Below are 18,597 nucleotides of genomic sequence, written 5' to 3' on the forward strand. Positions count from 1 at the left end.
CTCCCATTCTCTCCCTCCTGGAGCCAGCGGCCGGCGGGGTTACCGGAAGTGATGATGCAGGAGGCGATGGAGGGGGCGGGGCTTCGGGGCGGCCGCCGCCGGTGGGCCGCAGATGAGGAGGAGGCGGCGGCCGCGGTGGCAGAAAAGGCGGCGGCGGCGGGGGTAAGGAGCCTGGAAACGCAAGCGGCGATGGTAGGTGGTTTGGACCCGCCGGGCCGCCGTCGTTTCCAGAAAGGGTTTGACTGGAGGAACCTCTGGAGCAGCTGTGAGTTTGGCGTGGGGGGAGGGAGTTGAGGAAAATGGGGGAGCACTGAGAGATGAAGGGGCGGGGGTTCGGTTCTTTCGAGAAACGGGGTGGTGGTGGAAGGGGAGGAGTGCAAATCAGCGCCTTGTCTGGACTGGTCCCTCTGGAAGAAGAGGCTGTGAGGGGAGCCCGTGGCGTGTCAAGCGCAAGACTCAGAAAACTTACCTACTCTCCCTGCCTGCCCATCGCCAGCACCCCTCAATCCCGGGCCTGGGGACCTGGGGCCGTAGATGGTCGGGGAGGGGCTGCAGACTCTGAACTGAAAGTCCAGGGTAAGAACCGTGAGGTAGGAGCCCAAGGGGGAGGTGGTGGGTGAATCTTACAGCTCCCTCCCTGATTTTCCTCCCCACCCCCATCCTTCTCTGTAATCGTTAGCAGCCCTGGAATTAAGGGGCTCAGACCTGAAGGCCTTTCTGTGCACCTTTGCTACAAACGATAACCATCTGTGCCTGAGGTAATCGGGCTGGAGGCATTGCCTATATCCTGTTTAGGAAGTGGGACGGGGTGACAAATGTATTGTTTTTTCCATCCCCACCTTTTATCCTCCCCCATACACACCCCTGTTTCTACTTTAATTCTCCGTGGTTGAGTGGCAGTCGTGGTCACCCTCTCCCCTTTGTGGCACTTAGTACCTTGGTTACCTCTTTTGAATTTTTTATTCAGCCTCTATCCCAGCTCCTAACTGCAAGCTTTGTAGTACTTCAGTTATGGTCTGTGTCACATTGGGGAGTACCTCACAACGCCGCCTGGCTCCCGATGGTAATGAGCATTTTCTTTTATGAATACTGGAATTCCAGAGCTTCTGCAAGGAATCATAAATGGCATCATAGCCCAGGAATCAAGGTCTCTTGCTCTAAATACTTTATGTGTGAGGAATTTACATGTTGTCAACTCTTTCCAAAAATGATTTGATGTTAGGCTAATTCTGGATATCTGTGTTTCTCTCCACCCACACTTCATGATGCACTTCTGAGAACAGAAAACCCCATATTACTTTTTTTGTTTCTACAATTGGACAATAGCTCTTTTATCTTTCTCGATCTGTGTGTCTGGCATACTTAAGTGACAATCAACTTGTTCTGATTTTTATCTTATTTAGCGAATCCTTTGTGTATAGGTGGTCTTATGGGAGACAATGTGATGTGTAGTTTTGTTTTTAGCAGAATGCAAGTCCATAATGGTATGGGAATGTTTGAAGAAAGAATAATTGAGAAGATCTCCTTCGCGTTGTTTAAAAAACAAACAAAAACCCACCACGGAATAAGTAGTGCCTCTTCTAGCCTGCCTTAGGGATTTCAGAGTGAAGTGTTAATGATTCTTGTTTTGCAGTTGATACATTTTAAAAGAGAAACCCTCTGTTGATTGTGGAACTATGCTTTAAGAAACTATGCTTTAAGAAATAGTGCTAAATTTTAGGGGTCCTTTGACTAGAAAGGGCATACATTTTGCTCTGTCACTGAATTTGATGCGTAGTGTCTTTAGGATTATCTTAACAGATGGCCTTCTGATGCTGGGAAGAGAGTCCCATCATACTACTGCCTTCAAGCCTGATAGAACACAATTCTTAATGCCTTATTGTATAAGTTATGGTGTTTAGATGACTTAGAGAAATAAAAGAATTACCTCTACACTTTAATTCATTTGGAACCTAGTTTGCCATTGAATGAAAAGTCCAAAATTCATCCACTTAAGACTGGCTATTAGCAGGGCGTTGGTGGCCTTTAATCCCAGCACCCTGGAGGCAGAGGCAGGCAGATCTCTGTTAGTTCAAGGCCAGTCTGGTATACAGAGTGAGTGCCAGGACAGGCTCCAAAGTCACACATAGAAACCCTGTCTCGAAAAACAAAAACAACAAACAAACAAACAAAAAGAGATTGGCTATTAAGTACTAGCCAGTGTTTCAAACACTGGGTGTATAAAGGTAAACCCAAGCAAAAGGTCCATCAGAATGGGAGGTGGGAACAGAGATAATAAAATCTGATTTTGATTAAATGCTGAAGAAAATGAATGATGGGATAGGAAGTGTGACTGGGATGCAGTGAAGGGAGAACTTCTTGAAGTAACACTTAAAACAGAACTTTAAATGAAAAGGAGCCAGCCATGCAAAGATGAAGGGAGGACGCTTAGAGGTTTAGGGAACACCTCATGCAGAAACTTGCTGAAATGAACTTGGCAAGTTCTAGAGACTGGGGAGAAAAAGTGGGGGTGAGGTGTTAAGTTTAGTGAGTAAAAGGTTGAATTAAATGGGGTCAGAGAAGGGGAGTTAGACCCAGGTAGACGAATATGATAAGGAGGGGGAAGAAATAGAAAAACTCTTTTTTGGTTAATTCTATTGCCTTTCTTGGAATTTTTATTGTTATTTTTGCAGGTTCTACTGGACTATCATAATTAAAAACACAAGCAGCTCACCCAGCTGAGGGTAGTAGAGAGGTGCAGCAGTGGTCACTTGGGCTATGTGTTTAGGAATAAGCAGGATGTTCAATTGAGTGCACATCTGTTCCCATAAAATATTTTGCCATATATACAGCTATTTAAAATTTCATAGTAAGTACTCTGAAAGTGTGCTAGTACTGACATCTTCCATCTCTGTTCAAACTTAAGATTGAAGGATTAGGCTTGTGTTAATAATATGTTCGTCTACAAATGGCCATCCAGATCTAAATTTCAGATTTTTTTTTCTTTTTTTTTTTTTTTTTTTTTTTTTTTTTTTTTTTTGTGGGGAGGCAGCATTTGTGTTGCAATAGTTCCCCTCTTGCCTGGGCCTCCTGGTGAGTAATAATATTCCGAGAGGTAGGTTGGTGCTAACAGTTCACTCTGGATCATATTAGATAAAGACCATTGTGGGGCCCATTTCTACTATGTCACCATCTTTGGGTTGGCATGTAACTCAGGGACGTAACCTACTTTTGCCTTCAGTTGGGGGCACTCATCTCTATTTCAATCTTGGATAGATTGTCCACTTGAGAGACTTAATCGAGACCTCGCCTTTGATTTGGCCTTCTTGAGCTGTATCACAGTACGCTAAAATGAAAGAGTTTTTTTTTTTCTTCGCAAAAGTGAAGAAAAAAAAATGAGTGAATTAGGCTTTTGAGTCAGGCAGTTGCGAGGCATAAAAGTTGCTTAGACTGTTTGTATAGTAAACTCAGTCTTTTTTTTTTCCAAGACAGGGTTTCTCTGTGGCTTTGGAGGCTGTCCTGGAACTAGCTCTTGTAGACCAGGCTGGTCTTGAACTCACATAGATCCGCCTACCTCTGCCTCCCGAATGCTGGGATTAAAGGCGTGTGCCACCACCGCCTGGATATAAACTCAGTCTTATTTATTGTTATTTTGTTGTTGTTGTTGTGATTGTTGCTTTGTTTTTTCTGAGACAGGGTTTCTCTGTGTAACAACCCTGACTGTCCTGGAATTCACTCTGTAGACCAGGCTAGCCTTGAACTCATAGAGATCCACCTGCCACTGCTTCCTGAGTGCTGAGATTAAAGACATGTGCCATTACTGCTGGTTCAGTTTTAAAAATGTTAAATGAAACCTTTTGGTGTTTTGTAAAAACAAGTCAGAAATGGTGGATTTGGTTTAGGTTCTAGTATTATAATACTACCTGCAGGTGGCTCCTCAGAACTAACTTTGGTAGAGCATTCTGTGTTATCCTGGGGTAATGAAGGGACCCAGCTTGTTACTGGAATGCCAACAGCAAATAAATGCATTTAGGACCTGGCAAATAAGCGACTGATACAGGCACATACATATCTATGGCTTAGGCACAGGTTAAAGACCTTGTCCCTTGACAAAGACTTGATATGCAACTGCTGGGCATGCAGTATTCATTTGGTATTTAGCAGTCTACTGTTTCTCTTCATTTCAGTGGTTTATTACAAATCAAGCATGAAAATAATGTCTAGGCTGACATTTCATCAGCCAGTTTGGAGTCTACTTTTTGAAAGGGGATAGAGATGGGTAGGAGGGGATTTGAACATGGGGAGAAACCCTTACTTAACTCCTACATTGACCAGTAATTATGTTTAGAAAATGAATCTAAATCTGAGTGAATTTGGAACCTTGGAACTGAGTTGGCCTTTTGACCTATGGTCCAATCAGTTTGTTTCTTAAGGTTTGAGGATTTTGGACACATTCCAGTGAAAGGTGAAAACCTAAAAACCAGCTGATGCCACTTGCCTTTGACATTGTGGGTAAGTTGTTTTGCATTGCGTTAGATGGCTTAAAGTTAATCTGATTTTACTACTGTCTTGATATGTGTTCTGTAGTGGGGAGAGTTAATTGTACACTGGCTGCCAGTTGTTTTGAGGTGAAGAAGTAGTAGCTCAGATTGAAACAATGGTAATTATGTGGTGACTACCATTTCCCTAACTCTTGATAACTTATAATTAGTCTTTGTGTCTGTTTACAGATGTTCATACCAGTGTACCAGGATCAGTTCTTCCTAATGTTGGAACAGTGTTCTTAGCTCTTTCCACAACAGACCAGGTCGATTTAGTGTCCTTTAGTTCAAATCTAATGTCACTAGTTCTTGTATCTGTTTTCCTAGGCAATGAAAGTTTTTATTTCTTTGGGGGCCAGAAAGGAGAGTTGAGTGAGAATAATACCAAAAAGTGATACAAACTGATTCTTTGGAGTTATGCTATGATAAAAGGGGAAAATGCCCAGTCTTTAAGATATATGCAAATGTGACCTTATTTAAACACCATAGGTTGGAACATGTGGATGATAACTTCTGCTTCCTTGAGAGTTTGGCCTCGTCCATGTCTTTGAGCTGTGAATTGAATTGTTGGCTTTGGGGATGAGATATAGCATAGGAGCCTACATTGTATAGCAGTGTAAGCATCCTCATGTTCCCTTTCTGTCCTGCTGCACATTGCTGAAGCATTCAACCTCAGGACCCAATGATTGGAAATAATACTGTCACTGAGACTATTAGATCTAGACCAGCTCTGATGACTGGCAGATCTCTGATAAGCACTCTGTAGAGGGCGGGACTTCATTTTCAGGGGTATTTAGCAACTTGTAGCCATTGTTCTTTTTGCCTGTCAGTCCAGGAGACTGTTGGAGAGATCTGCCCCTTGTTTTAGTAGTCAGAGGGTTTACTGTATTGAATGCAGTTCATTTTACTTCACCTAGTCTTGGAAGACCAGGAAAAAGTCAGACCCTGCAAAACCTTAGAATATCTGGTGTACCTCTGGCTTGGATTGCAACTCTGCAGACCAGGCTGTCCGGGAACTTACAAGAATCTATCTGCTGCCTCTGCCTCCTGAGCACTGGTGATAAAACAAACAAACAAACCAGGCTACCACAATGCCCCCTCCTTTTTTTTTTTTCCTTAGCTAAGGTTTGAGGAAGCCCCCTGAAGAAGTATACTTGTGACAAATATGAGGGTATTTTGCTCTTTTTTTCTTATCCCAAAGCTTCATTTTACAAAAAGTTCCTATAAGACTGTTGGATTTCCATATTTGATTTCATGGTCTGAGGACAAAATAAGGTGAAAACCAAGGATTTTAGTGGGAAAACAGAAATCAAATAAGAGCAAAGTATGTGATAGGAAGGAGGATTCACTTACCCTGTCTTAGTTGGCTTCACAGTCTTTCTAGGCACTTAGTAGAATTTGAGTCTAATTAAATTCTTGGTACTTGGTCTTGTGTATTCCTTAGTTCTAAGCATTTTGTTACCAGCTCTTAAGTCTTTTTTGGCTTTTTGAGACAGGGTTTCTCTGTGTAGCTTGGGAGCCTATCCTGGCACTCGCTCTAGAGACCAGGCTGGCCTCAAACTCATAGAGATCCACTTGCCTCTGCCTCCCCAGTGCTGGGATTAAAGGCGTGCACCACCAACGCCTGGCCAGCTCTTAATTCTTTAAGAATCCCTTATAATGTGGCATATGTGAAGCAGGGTTCAGTAATGAAATGAGAGTGCCCTACTGTAGTAGAAGTTTTGGATGTTTAAATGGAAAGTTGGAGTTTCCCCCAGAGTGTTTCTAAAGGGACCAAATTATATTCAAGTAGGAGTGGAGATTCAGCACCCTCAGTTCTTTCAGTTTACTGAGATAGGGTCTTTATATGTAGCCCAGGCTGGCCTCAAACTCAAGGATCTCTTCTCTTGCCCTCCTAAGTGATATTGGGATTGTATGGTATCACCATGCCTGGCTTCTAAGCACTTAGATAACTAGTGGGTGTGGTTTAATAATGGCTGTGCAAAATGCTGAATTGTATATAGTTGTATTCCTAAAGACCTGCTGAAGCATCTGAACAGGATGTATCCCCATTAACAGCAGTTTAAAGAGTGGTGGTGTAAAGAGCCACAGTATTTACATAGGTCATCATTGTTTATGTTAAGAAGTGTTTGACTTTCAGCTAGACATTTGCTTTAGCCAGGCATAGTGTTACACACTTGTGATCCCTTACTCGGGGAGCTGAGGCAGGATTGTTGCAAGCTTCAGTCCAGCTTGTATACATATAGCATGACTGTTTCATACAAAACAAAAACATTTGCACCTGGCTTCATGTCCCATACTTGTTCTGTACTCTTCAGTATTCAGGTGGAGGCAGGAGGACCAGAAGTTCAGGGTCATCCTCAGCTACATACAGCTTTTGAGGCCAGCCTGGGATATGTGAAATCTTATCACAAAAAACAAACACCCGACTACTCCCTTCACATTTGCTGTATATTTACTGGGTGCTGTTTAAACAAGAGGAGAAAGTCAGGATACCTCAGAGAAGATGCTGAGACTAGCAGCATGGGTCCTAGGAGGCAGGATCAGGGATATGATAACACTCTTAGGCCCTTAAAAGAGACAATTTTTCCTAATTGTGGTGGTGTTTTCAGGAGTAGTGAGTTATATAGTGAATGCTCTATTAATTTTTAAGAATATTTTCATGGTTCTTGTGTCTCAATAAATCAATTTTTATTTGAAATAACTAGTCACTTTCCTAGTCATTTACTCAAAACTGTCACTGAAAAGCTCATGCTCATAGGAAGAATTCTACTTTGGGCTTCCTAACTTTATGAGGTCTACCAGTTTTTCTAGAGGCACTGAGTAGTTTAGTTGAGGTGGGTGAAATAGCAAGCCTTTATTTATGTGTCCGAGTTGTAAGTGGGGGTATCATGGAAAAGGTACATTGGGGAAGAGAATTGCTAACTCAAGGGAGCATCACTCTGCAGGAGGGCTGGGAACCTGCTCTCCATGAGAACGTGTGTTTCTGATGTGGACAAAAGTGTAGGGATGCAGTGGATGGTGTGACTATACTAGTCTTTACAGTTGACTGAGCATTCTTGATGGGGTGTTTAAGGCTGTTGAAATCATTTCTTTCCATTAATTTAGGTGTTGATATATTTTTTAGGATTTTTATTATTTAAAACTTGAGTTCACAAATCAGACGCTGGTGAGATGAGAAATATAATGTGCTTGGGCTCCTTAGTCTGAATAGAATACACAATGAAGAAGACACTAGGTAGTGGTGGTGGTTGTTTAGCAACTTTCCTCTGGGGGCTGCAACAGTTACTTGTGAATGCTTGAGATAGTTCCTGACTGACCAACTGACTACAAATGTGAAATAACAGCCAAAGCTATTGAAGAAAATCATTTTAAACTTTGTATTTCTGCAACATCTGTGTTTTCTTTGGCAGGTCCAAATAGTTCTTTAGTGTTTTCCCCTCTATGGTTTATTTTCGTTTATATATGTGTGTCTGTATAATTATACGTTTGTGTGCATGCACTCATCCCTGGATGTCAAAAGAGAGCACCCTTGGAGCTAGAGTTATAGGTAGTTGTGAGTAGCCCAGTGTGGATGTCAGAAATGAACTCAGGTCCTGTGGAAGAACAGTACATGCACTTAAACTACTGAGCCCTATCTCCAGATCTAGTTTTTCGTCTAAAATTTTTATTCTGCTGGGTATTTGTAGATCTGTCTGAAGGACTTGATTTCCTAGTGTTGGAAATGGCAAACAGTACTCTTGAGCTGGTGACAGTCATAGATTGTGTGATTACATCAAGCAGTAAAGTGTCTTGTGAGCATTGGTGAAGTTGGTTTTAGTGTGTGCATCTATTTCATAGGTTATTAATTACATTGTTCCAACAGTTTTCTGGCAGTAACTGAGTGTCCAGCAGCTCAGCTCTGATACTGTCTTGAATTAGCACAGACCCCACATGCCAATGACTCAGTTTTACAAGATTGCGCCACTGAGATGCTAGCTGTGGGTATTCACAAGTTATCCTAACTTCTTGTAGACTACAAGTTCAGGGGTTCCCACAGCCACTCCCTCGTCAGGTTTGACATGATGCTAGCACAATTTGTAGAACTCAAGTGGTGTGTGATAGTAGTATATAAAAGCCAGTGGCAGCAGGAGAGGTAGCTATAGCCCTGTGTTAGCTCCTATACTATCCAGAGGGGTTCTTTCCAGAAGTCTCTGGTCAGGTGAAACCAAGTGCAATAGAAAAGAGTTTCAGGACAAGTTTGTATGAAGCAGATCTAGGTTATTAACAAAGTTTAATATAGACTCAATAATTGGTATCTAAGAGGGAGCGGTGTTTAGAAAAAAGATAGTATACACATAGGTGTGGCCATGGACTTGTAGAGAGTCTCCCCAAAGTGTCAGTAGTAGCTGTATATATGATTTTGGTGGTTTTGAAATTGCATTGTTTGAAAAATTTAAAACTTAAAATGTTTGGGTATTCTTATTCCTAGTCAAGCTTGCAATTAAGTGCACTTGTTGCTCTTCTGGAGGACCCAGGTTTGATTTCTAGCACTTAACAACTATTTGTAACTCCATTTCTAGGTGATCTGATCCCCTCTTTCAGCCTCTTTAGGTACTAGGCACACATGTGCTCATACATGCATACAGGCAAAACACCTATATACACTTAAACAAATTTAAAAAACAAAACAAAACAGGTTAAGACCAGTCAGTGCTGGAGAATTGGCTCAGTGGTTCAGAGCACTTGTTGCTTTTACAGAGGGCCAGGGTTCAGTTCCCAGCACCCATATGGCAACTCACAATTGTTTCAATTCCGGGGATCCTATCTTCTGACCTCTACTGGCACACAGGTGGTAATACAATACTTGTAATAAGACATGTTTTTACTTTAATGTGATTTCTAATCTAGTTTGTGAGATATTTATTATTATTTTGTTTTATTTTGTTTTATTGAGACAGGGTCTCTCTCTATAGTGCTGGGTGTCCTTGGAACTCACTATGTGGACCAGGCTGGCCTCAGATTCACAGAGATACTCCTACCTCTGCCTTTGCCTATGGAGTATTAGGATTCCAGGCAAGTACCACTGAGCCCAGCTACTTATTTGTTTTTGGTTTTCAATCCAGGAGCTTGGGCTCTTTTTCTTTCCACATTCCTTTAACTTTTATTGTCTTTCTATTCTGCCTTAATTTGGGCTGGGAATGTAGCTTGTATATGCTTACTCAACAAGGTAAAGCCTTGAATTGAACTCATGCTTCCCTCAACCCTCCAAAGAAAGAGATGCTTTGGTCTATGGATGTAGTTCTCTTAGGAGTCTGAGGCAGAACGATGACTTGAGCCCAGTTGTTCCAGACCAGCCACAATGATGAAGAAGCAATAGATGACTTGAAAAGTATAGTATCTATTGCTCTCTCTAGATCTGTGCTGCCTTTACTGAATTTAACCATATCCTGTGTCCTAACAAGCTAATACACTAGTTAAACAATCAAAATTAATAGTGAAAAGCAAAACAAAAATAAGCAAACAAACAAACAAAGGCGATTTATTCAGTGTAACCACATTTGGGAGAGGGACAAAGAGATACAGCAACCTTACCCCTTCTAACCCTCATTCAATTGGTGCTGATTTGAGGGTAAATTTTAATTAAATTGAAGGCCAGAGATATACATAACTAAACAATCTGGCTAAGTTGGGGCCCTTCCTCATTATTTTCACACTCCAGTCAAATGAAGGGCTGTAAATCTTCCTAGACAAGTTTCTTTTCTTCCTGAATTTTTCCCCTCTGACTGCCTTTGGAGCTTCAGACCTTACCCACTTTAGATTCCTGGGGGAATTTGAATTCCAGGCAGGCCAGTCACATAACCCTCCCAGCAAGTCTTTGTGCTCACCAACTTGGAAATTCTCAGGCATCATTGATTTATTGTGTGTCATTGTTGCTGCTGTGGTAGTGGTGTGTGTGTGTATGTATGTGTCTTTCCTAGTTGGGCATGATCAAAGACATCAGTCTGGACTTTGAGAATTCATTTTATAGGCATGGTTATTGGCTTTTGGTGGTTTAACTCTTACCTCCCATTGCCCATCTCTGAGAAAATAGGACCTAACATAGAATTCCATGCTTAAGTTTTCCTGGCTTGACTAGCCTCTCCCTTGAAACCTCTGAGAGCCCACCCTGAAATCACCCTGTAAACTCAGGTGTGGTCCAAGGGGGCCTTTTTCCTCTGTAATGAAAGATGTCAGGAAATTTCAAGGATTTGAAAAACTGGAAGGAACCAAAGGCCGAGAGCCACTATATTTTACTATTTTACAAATTTTTCCACTTTAATTATCCAGTTGTTTGTTTTTGTTTCTGAAACAGAATTTCAGAGTCTAGAGTGCTAACCATTACACCATGGAACCAACTCTGAAACCAAATTTCAAACTGTATCTCAGGCTAGCCTGAGGCACTCTATGTAGTACAGGCTGTCCCACCTCAAATACAGAACAATCTTTCTGCCTCATCCTCCCCAATGTTGGGATTACAGATTATGAACCATCATACCTGGCTTTGTTCTCCCATTTTGTAATTCTGGAGTAACATTAGCTATTCTTTGTTTTGGGTTGTAAGAAGCAGACTCTGGCCTTTAATCCCAGCACTTGGGAGGCAGAAGTAGCAGATCTCTGTGAGTTTGAGGCCAGCCTGATCTATAGAGTGAGTTCCAGGACAGGGTCCAAGGCTACAGAGAAACCCTGTCTCAAAAAAACCAAAACAGGAAAAAAAAAAAAAAGAAGAAGAAGAAGCAGCAGTAGTAGATTGGTACAGTATGAAAAGCATTCCTAGAGTGTGCTGTAATCCTGAACTCACAGATGTACTCAAATGCTAGACTTCCCTAATTTCAGAAACAAGGTAACTTGCTAGTACAGTCTTCATGTTACTCTCATTACATTTGATTGTTTGTTTGTTTGAGACAAGGTCTCACTATGTAGTCCTGGGTTGCCTGAAACTTGCTATTTAGACTACGCAAACCTTGGACTCCCAGATCCTCCTGCTTCTGCTTCCCAAGTGATAGGATTAAAGGCATGTGTTCCATGTTACTTTTTAATAAGGAAAAACGTTTGGATTTGCAAAATCATTGGTTAAAAGCACAGATCTAGAATTAGCACTCTGGTTTTAAGTCTGAAGTGCACTTGCCACTTGGAACTTGGATGAGCCACATCTAAGACTCAAGTCTATCATGTGTCAAATGAAATTAATCACAGTAAATAGTTGTAATGATTATTAGTGCATTTGAATAGCCTTATTTAGTATGTGTCATATAAAAAGCATTATTATTTATTATTAGCTACATGGCCTATATGGTTAAGCTTACCTGGATTGTAGTTCCGTAAAAAGGGGCTATATCATTCTACCTCCTATAGAGTTTGTAAAACATTGCTAGGTACACAGTTATCTATCACTTGAAAATAAAACCTGCCCTTTGTGTCTGGGAAATAAATACATAAGTGACTCTAATGGAAACTTCCAACTTGTTTCCAAAGCTGTCCTAAAAATTAGATATGGAAAATCTTTCCCCTGAAACCCCATAGAGCAGTGGTTCTCAAACTCTCTAATGCTTCGACCATTTAAATACAGTTCCTCATGTTGTGGTGATCATAACCATAAAATTGTTTTTGTTACTACTTCACAACTCTAATTTTGCTACTGTTATGAATCATAATATAAATATTTGATATGCAGGATGGTTTTATGTGACCCCTGTGAAAAGGTTGTTTGACCCCCAAAGGGGTCTCAACCCACAGGTTGAGAACCGTTGATAAATAGAGCCTATGTGAGTCTAGCAATGGGGACAAAGAGCTAAGATATTGTTTGGTCTAAAATTGGAATGCTGATCCAGGAGACATTTTTGGCTTTGGCTGTATGCCTTGAAGTTCAGTGAGTTGGACAAGCCTTCTTGAGACTTTGGATGGAAACAGATTTGTTTCAGCCAATCCAGGTTATCCAAGAAGATCAGCTGCTAAGTACCATGTTGTACCTGTTGTTTGAAGGGGAATGCGAAAAGCCCAGACCTGCTTCAGATTCACTTGCTGGTGAACTGAGGCCAAGTCCCTAAGACTCCTGGAAGAGTCTGTTCTAGGGGACCACTGGTGTACATAGTGTCCTTTGCTCTAGTCTGTACTCTGCTACTAGTTGCTGTGTCTTTATGCAGGTCACATCCCCTCTGTGCTTTCTTTAACTGGGATGCAAAGGATTGGGATTAATTTACTGTTTTTCAAAGTGTGGCTTTGGCTATAGTGTGTGTGTGTGTGTGTGTGTGTGTGTGTGTGTGTGTGTGTGTGTGTGTGTGTTCGTTCAGAAGGACAACTTGCGTGAAGGCCAGAGGACAACTTGAGGACACTAGTTGTCTCTTTCTACCATGAGAGTTGCAGGAATTGATCCCTGGTCATCTGGCTTGGAGGCAGGCCCCCTCCCCTGCTGAGTCATCTTCAGGGCCGTGGTTATATGTACGTGTGTTGCTGAAATGCACTAGAATATTTTTTTGCACTAGTGATGATTCTGGGGAGTACATGGTGAATGCTTTTCATTTGTCAGTTCAACTTTTCAATGTGTAGTATGAAAATGTGTAACTATCATGTCACACCTGTAACTACATGGATAATGGTGCTAAGAATGGTTGAAATGTTTTCTTCCTTCCTTCCTTCCTTCCTTCCTTCCTTCCTTCCTTCCTTCCTCCCTCCTTCCCTCCCTCCCTCCCTTCCCTCCCCTCCCCTTCCCTTTCCTGACATATGCTATGCCACAACCCCAATAAAGCTCCCATTTCTGTGGCATAATACAAGACATATTTTGGCTTGTTTGGAGTTCACTATGTAGGTAGACCAGCCTGGCTTCAGATTCACAGATATCCACTTGCTCTGTCTCTCAAGTGCACTATTATGCCAAGCAGGTCTAATTTGACAGAAATACCCATAGATAGATTGTGCAGAATTTAAAATAAAGACATTGCCCAAATCCCATGGATGCATTGTGTAGAATTTTAAGTATCACAGATGTTAGTAAGTGGTACCTTTATTTTTGAACAGTGAAAAAATGTATATTGTCATTTTCTCCTCACTTTTAGCAGGTCCCCCACTGTCTGTATTGATCATTAGTCTTTCACTCTTTGATATTGGGACTCCTTAAGGTGTGAGTTTAAGAACTGGAGCAAGGAGAAAAAGCCAGACAATGGATCTGGCACCCAGATTTAAGGTTTTGGAAGTGTAGGCTCAGCCTCTTCTAAGAGGTGACCTATACATTACTTGTTGATAAAGGGATACTGTAACTTGTGTCCTAAAATAAAGTTAAGCACCAAAACAGTGTTAAAAATCCTACCTTACTCATTCTCATAATTCCATAAAGATCTTGAGAGGCAATAGTTGTGAAAGAAGTCATAGCCTCTTATGGGAGTTGCTATCCCTTACCCCAGCAAAACTGCCATACAGAGCTCAATTTCTGTGGAAATAGAAAGAGAAGCTAAGAAAGCTTCAGATGTAGTCTGTGTTTCTTGTGTTTTGTTTGTTTCATGTTTTAACACTATAAACTTTTATTATCTTTCTTTGGTGGTTAGTTGGTATTTTGCGAACGAGCGTGTGTGTGTGTGGTGTATTCATGTGCCAAGGTGAGTATGTTAAAGTCAGGACAAATTGTGGGAGTCAGTTGTCTCTTTCTACCATATGATTTCTGGAGACCAAACTCAGGCTTGGCAGCAAGTGCATGGTCTGGTTTGCTTTTTGTTGCTGTAATAGCATTGACCAAAACCAACTGGAGGAGGAAAGGGCTTATTTAATCTTACACTTTATTAATCTAACATCCAGGGAAGCCAAGGCAGGAACCCCTGGAGAAACAATGTTCACTTTACTCAGTTACCTTTCTTGTACAGACCAAGCCAACTTGCTCAGGAGTGGCACCACCCGGAGTGAGCTGGGCCCTCCCACATCAACTAGTACTCGAAAAAATGCCACAGGTCAGTTTGATAGAGGCAATTCCTCAATTGAGATTCCTTCTTCCAGGTATGTCAAGTTGATATGCAAGATTAGCTATCACATGCATTTAATAGCCAAGCTGTCACGCAAGATCCTAAGCTGTCCCCAGCCCTCTTCGTGATTTCATAATAAGAAAATCAGGTGTTTCCCAACTGAGATGAGGTCAGTGCTCTGTGTCCATTTTCATACCATTTTAATTTTGTCTCCTGAAAGGTTGTGACTTCTTGTGTTAAGGCAGGATAGGAAAGGGAAAAGGCCTTTGATCCAGGCTCTAATTTTGGAGATTGAAAAAAATCTCCATTTGTACTAAGATCTACTCTAAGCAAGTGTCCTTTGAACAGACTTTAATTTATTTGGATTCTAAGTTAGTGTGCCCTTTTCCTTGGATGTAAAAATCACAAGACCACCTTTTGAGGGTAGAGGTTGAATGTCTAAAATAGCCTATATTCCCTAGTGGAGAAGTCAGTCATTATATATAGGTGCTAATTGGTGAATCTGAATAAATCTGAAAGAGGATGGAAGGGAGTCGTAATAATTGTCTTTGTGCTACAGCAAGCCTTTGCAAGACTAGAGTCAGTTGTTCATTTTCTTCTGTTCTTGGGAAATTGCCATTGGATCAATATGTGTTGGTTTCTAGCACCATTTACTATGGTCTTCTTAGTTCATCCAGAATCTTTTCATTCGGAGAGAAAGCTTGGGGCTTACTGAGATGGCCAAGTGGATAAAGGCACTTGCCAGCTTGTGGTAGAAGGAGAGAAGCAAAAGTCTTTTCAAGAGTTTGGAAACTTGAATTTCCATGACAGTTTCGATCAGACAAAAACATTAATTGGAGACTTAATTATCACTTTGAATTCTTCCTTAGCCAAGAAACAGGAGTTGCTTAATTTATCAGAGCATTTGTTTTCTAAGTATCCACTCTCAGTCATTGCCTGACCCAGCAGAAAGAGCTAATAAAGTTATGCAACAGGTGAAAACCTTTCCAGTTGCCTTTTCCCCATTTGTAAGGAAATGTTTTTTCCTCCTCTAAGCCCCTCCCCTTCCTATTTGCATATTTCCTATTTGAATACAATACTTGGCTCCATACAAATTTAGAAGATCCCTGCATTTAGTACTTGTCTGTGTAAATCCAAGAGCTTTTGATGGCACAGCAGCTTAAAGCAAGACTCTTTAACAGTGGTTAAGGTTTCCAAACAGATACAAGATAATTTCTCCTTAAGAAGAAACAGATTTTGTAGTTTTCCAGTTACAGATATATGAGCAAGGGATTGACTTTCCCAGATGGAATGTGTATCATTCTTAGGGGACTTCTGAAACTCAAAACCATTCTTGTAAGCTAGAAAATCCTGGCCTCAAAAATGTTTTTCTCTCACCATTGTATTCAATGGATTTATATGTAGCTCACTGTTCTGGTGGACAGGCCCTATAGTGGTTGAATATTTGGTGTTTCAGGAAGAGAATGGGGCTTATGATGCCAGATATTCTTTCTAACAGATTGAGTAGACACAATTAGACAGTTTGTAAAAATCAATGCTCTAAGATGCAGTGATATCAAAGCAGGTGCCAGCAGGTCAGCAGAAAGGAGTCCTGTGAGAAGAAAATCTGAGCTAGAGCTGAAGAAACAAAACCAGACAATCAGGAAGGGGGGAGAAATTCCCAGCAATGCTAATGGTAAAGTAAAGCTATAGAGACAGGTAATGCCATGGTATCTTGGGGAATACTTTAGTATATTAATATGCCCAAGCAGCTGAAATGGAAAGGCAGAAGCTGAGGTCAGGTCCAGAAGAATGTGCACCTTGGTGAATTTAGATGTGAGTCTGTAGTGAAAAGGATCTGTAATTTGGGGAGGGGAGTACTAGGGATTGTGCCCAATGGCCTGCACATGCAAGGTGAGAGCTATACACCATTGAGCCACATCCCCAGCCCTAGTAAATGATTTTAAGTAGGTACATAGAATGCCTACACTGTGTTTGTGCCTGATCACTCCCATGCAGTGGGAGATTGGAAGTAGGTAAAGTCCTTGTGAGGGCACTGCACTCAAGAAGCCTGAACTGAGTCACTGTAGCATTACTGAGGAAGTTTGGTATAATCTGACAATTTATTGTTTGTGTGTCCCACAATAGCAGATGAAGCCCTATAGACACCAGGGGATGCAGATTCCACTGTCTCATACTCTGTTGTCTTGGTTATTACCTTGATTCATCCTAGCAGATGATAAGATGGCAGCCATGACACTTACAATCCATTGTTTAGATCTCAAGAATCCCATCTGCCTGAACCTCCTTGCATCATTTCTGCCTATAGGCTACTGGCCAGAAGTAGACACCTTTCCCTACCTACATGAAAGGAAGCTGGGAACTAGGAGAAAAAAAAAGGAATGTACGGTTATTGTCTCTGTTCAAGACTTATCTTATTGGATGCCTTATTGGCGTCCCTCCTTGCCAGTCGATCACATCATGCTGCTGGAGCAGGAGCGGAGGGGAAAAGAGAGCCCTTCCTGTTTCTCCTTCGCGTAAATATGAGTCTCCTTGCTATGTAACTTCCTGCCTGGATCAGCACTTCTCTACTACATTTACCAGAATCCTCTTTGACTCCTAGTCCCGTCTACTTGCTGTCTCATTAGCCAAACAGTATTTTATTTAACAATCAATAAGATAAACATACACAGTACCTTCCCCATCACTTGTATGAGGTAGCTATCTGCTTTTCTCCTCCCTCCCTCCCTCCCTTCCTCCCCTCCCTCCCTCTCCTCTCCTCTCCTCTCCTCTCCTCTCCTCTCTCTCCTCTCCTCTCCTTCCTCCTCTCCCCATTTCTCCTCCCTCCCTCCCTCCCTCTCTCCCTCCTCTCCCCATTTCTCCTCCCTCCTTCCCTCTCCCTCTCCTCTCCTCTCCTCTTCTCTCCTCTCCTCTCCTCTCCCAATTTCCCCTCCCTCCCTCTCCTCTCCTCCTCTTTCTCTCTTTCTTTCGTAGCTTGGAACTTGAAATCCTGCCTTAGTCTCCCAAATGGTAGGATTACAAGAGTGTGCCACCATACCTGGCAAAATGCTTATAGGTCAGTTTCTTTCCTCACCTATAAGATAGAGATAGCAGAAACATCCCTCTTCCTGGGTATCTGTGAAGATTAAATGGTATGACAACTGGAAAAATACTTAACATGCCTTAATACATAGGGAAATTTCAAGCCTGGTCTTGAGAGTTTGTAAACTGTAGGTCATTTCTTCTTGGAGGGTCATAGCCAACAGTTGAAAACAGACTAGAAAAGGAAATAATCAGAGTACATCACAGATGGAAGAATTAGTCAGTTTTGTGTCATGAAAAGCATCCTTGTGCTACGTGTATTTTATGTGTGCATTAGGTCAGGATATAGAATCTTCTTTTTTTTTTTTAATGTATGTGTATGAGTGCTTGTCTGGATGGTGCTCCTGGTACCCAAGGAGGCTAGAAGAGGGCTGTAGGGGGGATCTCTGGAACTAGAGGTTGTGAGCCACCATGTGGGTGCTGAGAATCAAACCTGGGTCCTCTGGAAGAGAGCAGCCAGTGCTCTTTACCCCTGAGCCATCTCTCCAGCCCCAGAATCCATTTCTTGCTGCAATTTGCAGTTGAAGTTTGAAAGTTGCTACCCCTTTCAAGCTCTCCTCAGAGGCTTAGGGACTTTATTGCCCTAAATAAAACACCACTTTTGAAAGAGTTTTGTTTAAAGATAGAGTCTCACATACCCTGTAACTTGCAATTATAGTCTGCTGGTCCTGAATGCACAAAGGTCACCTCTCTGCCCTGAATGCACAAAGGTCCACCTCTCTGCTAGGGTTAAAGGCAAGTACCACCATACCCACCTTGTTACTCTTATTTTTTGAGAAACAGTAAAACACAGGTCCTTTGGCCAGTTGCTTAGAACTCATGCCTCAGTCTTCTCATCTGTGAAGCGGTGAGAATAATACCCAAGGTACTAGTGTTAGTGTTACATCATTGTTTAGTTGTGTGTAAAATGTTTTACAAACAGTGTTTGGTACATAGTGAACTTTAGGGAAGTATTTGTGGACAGTTTGGGAGAGTATCTAGAGTCACATGCATGAAGACAGATTGTGCAGTGCACTAAATACATAGTAGGT

General features: G+C 41.7%; 1 protein-coding gene across 3 annotated transcripts in view; it reads left to right on the forward strand.

Moving 5' to 3' along the window:
• Positions 1-18,597, forward strand: part of Dcun1d3 (defective in cullin neddylation 1 domain containing 3) — a 41,327-nt gene that overhangs the window by 278 nt on the left and 22,452 nt on the right. Inside the window, exon 1 of one of the 3 annotated variants that reach the window (XM_027410197.2) lies at positions 73-265. The exons of 1 other annotated variant lie outside the window; for it this stretch is intronic. The gene's annotated coding sequence lies outside the window, so the exon portion shown is untranslated. Of the gene's footprint in view, positions 1-72; positions 266-377; positions 577-18,597 lie in introns of those variants that run through there. One more of the 3 variants, XM_027410198.2, reaches the window with a different exon arrangement.

The sequence above is a fragment of the Cricetulus griseus genome, chromosome 3, assembly GCF_003668045.3.
Source record: "Cricetulus griseus strain 17A/GY chromosome 3, alternate assembly CriGri-PICRH-1.0, whole genome shotgun sequence".
Taxonomy (NCBI): domain Eukaryota; kingdom Metazoa; phylum Chordata; class Mammalia; order Rodentia; family Cricetidae; genus Cricetulus; species Cricetulus griseus.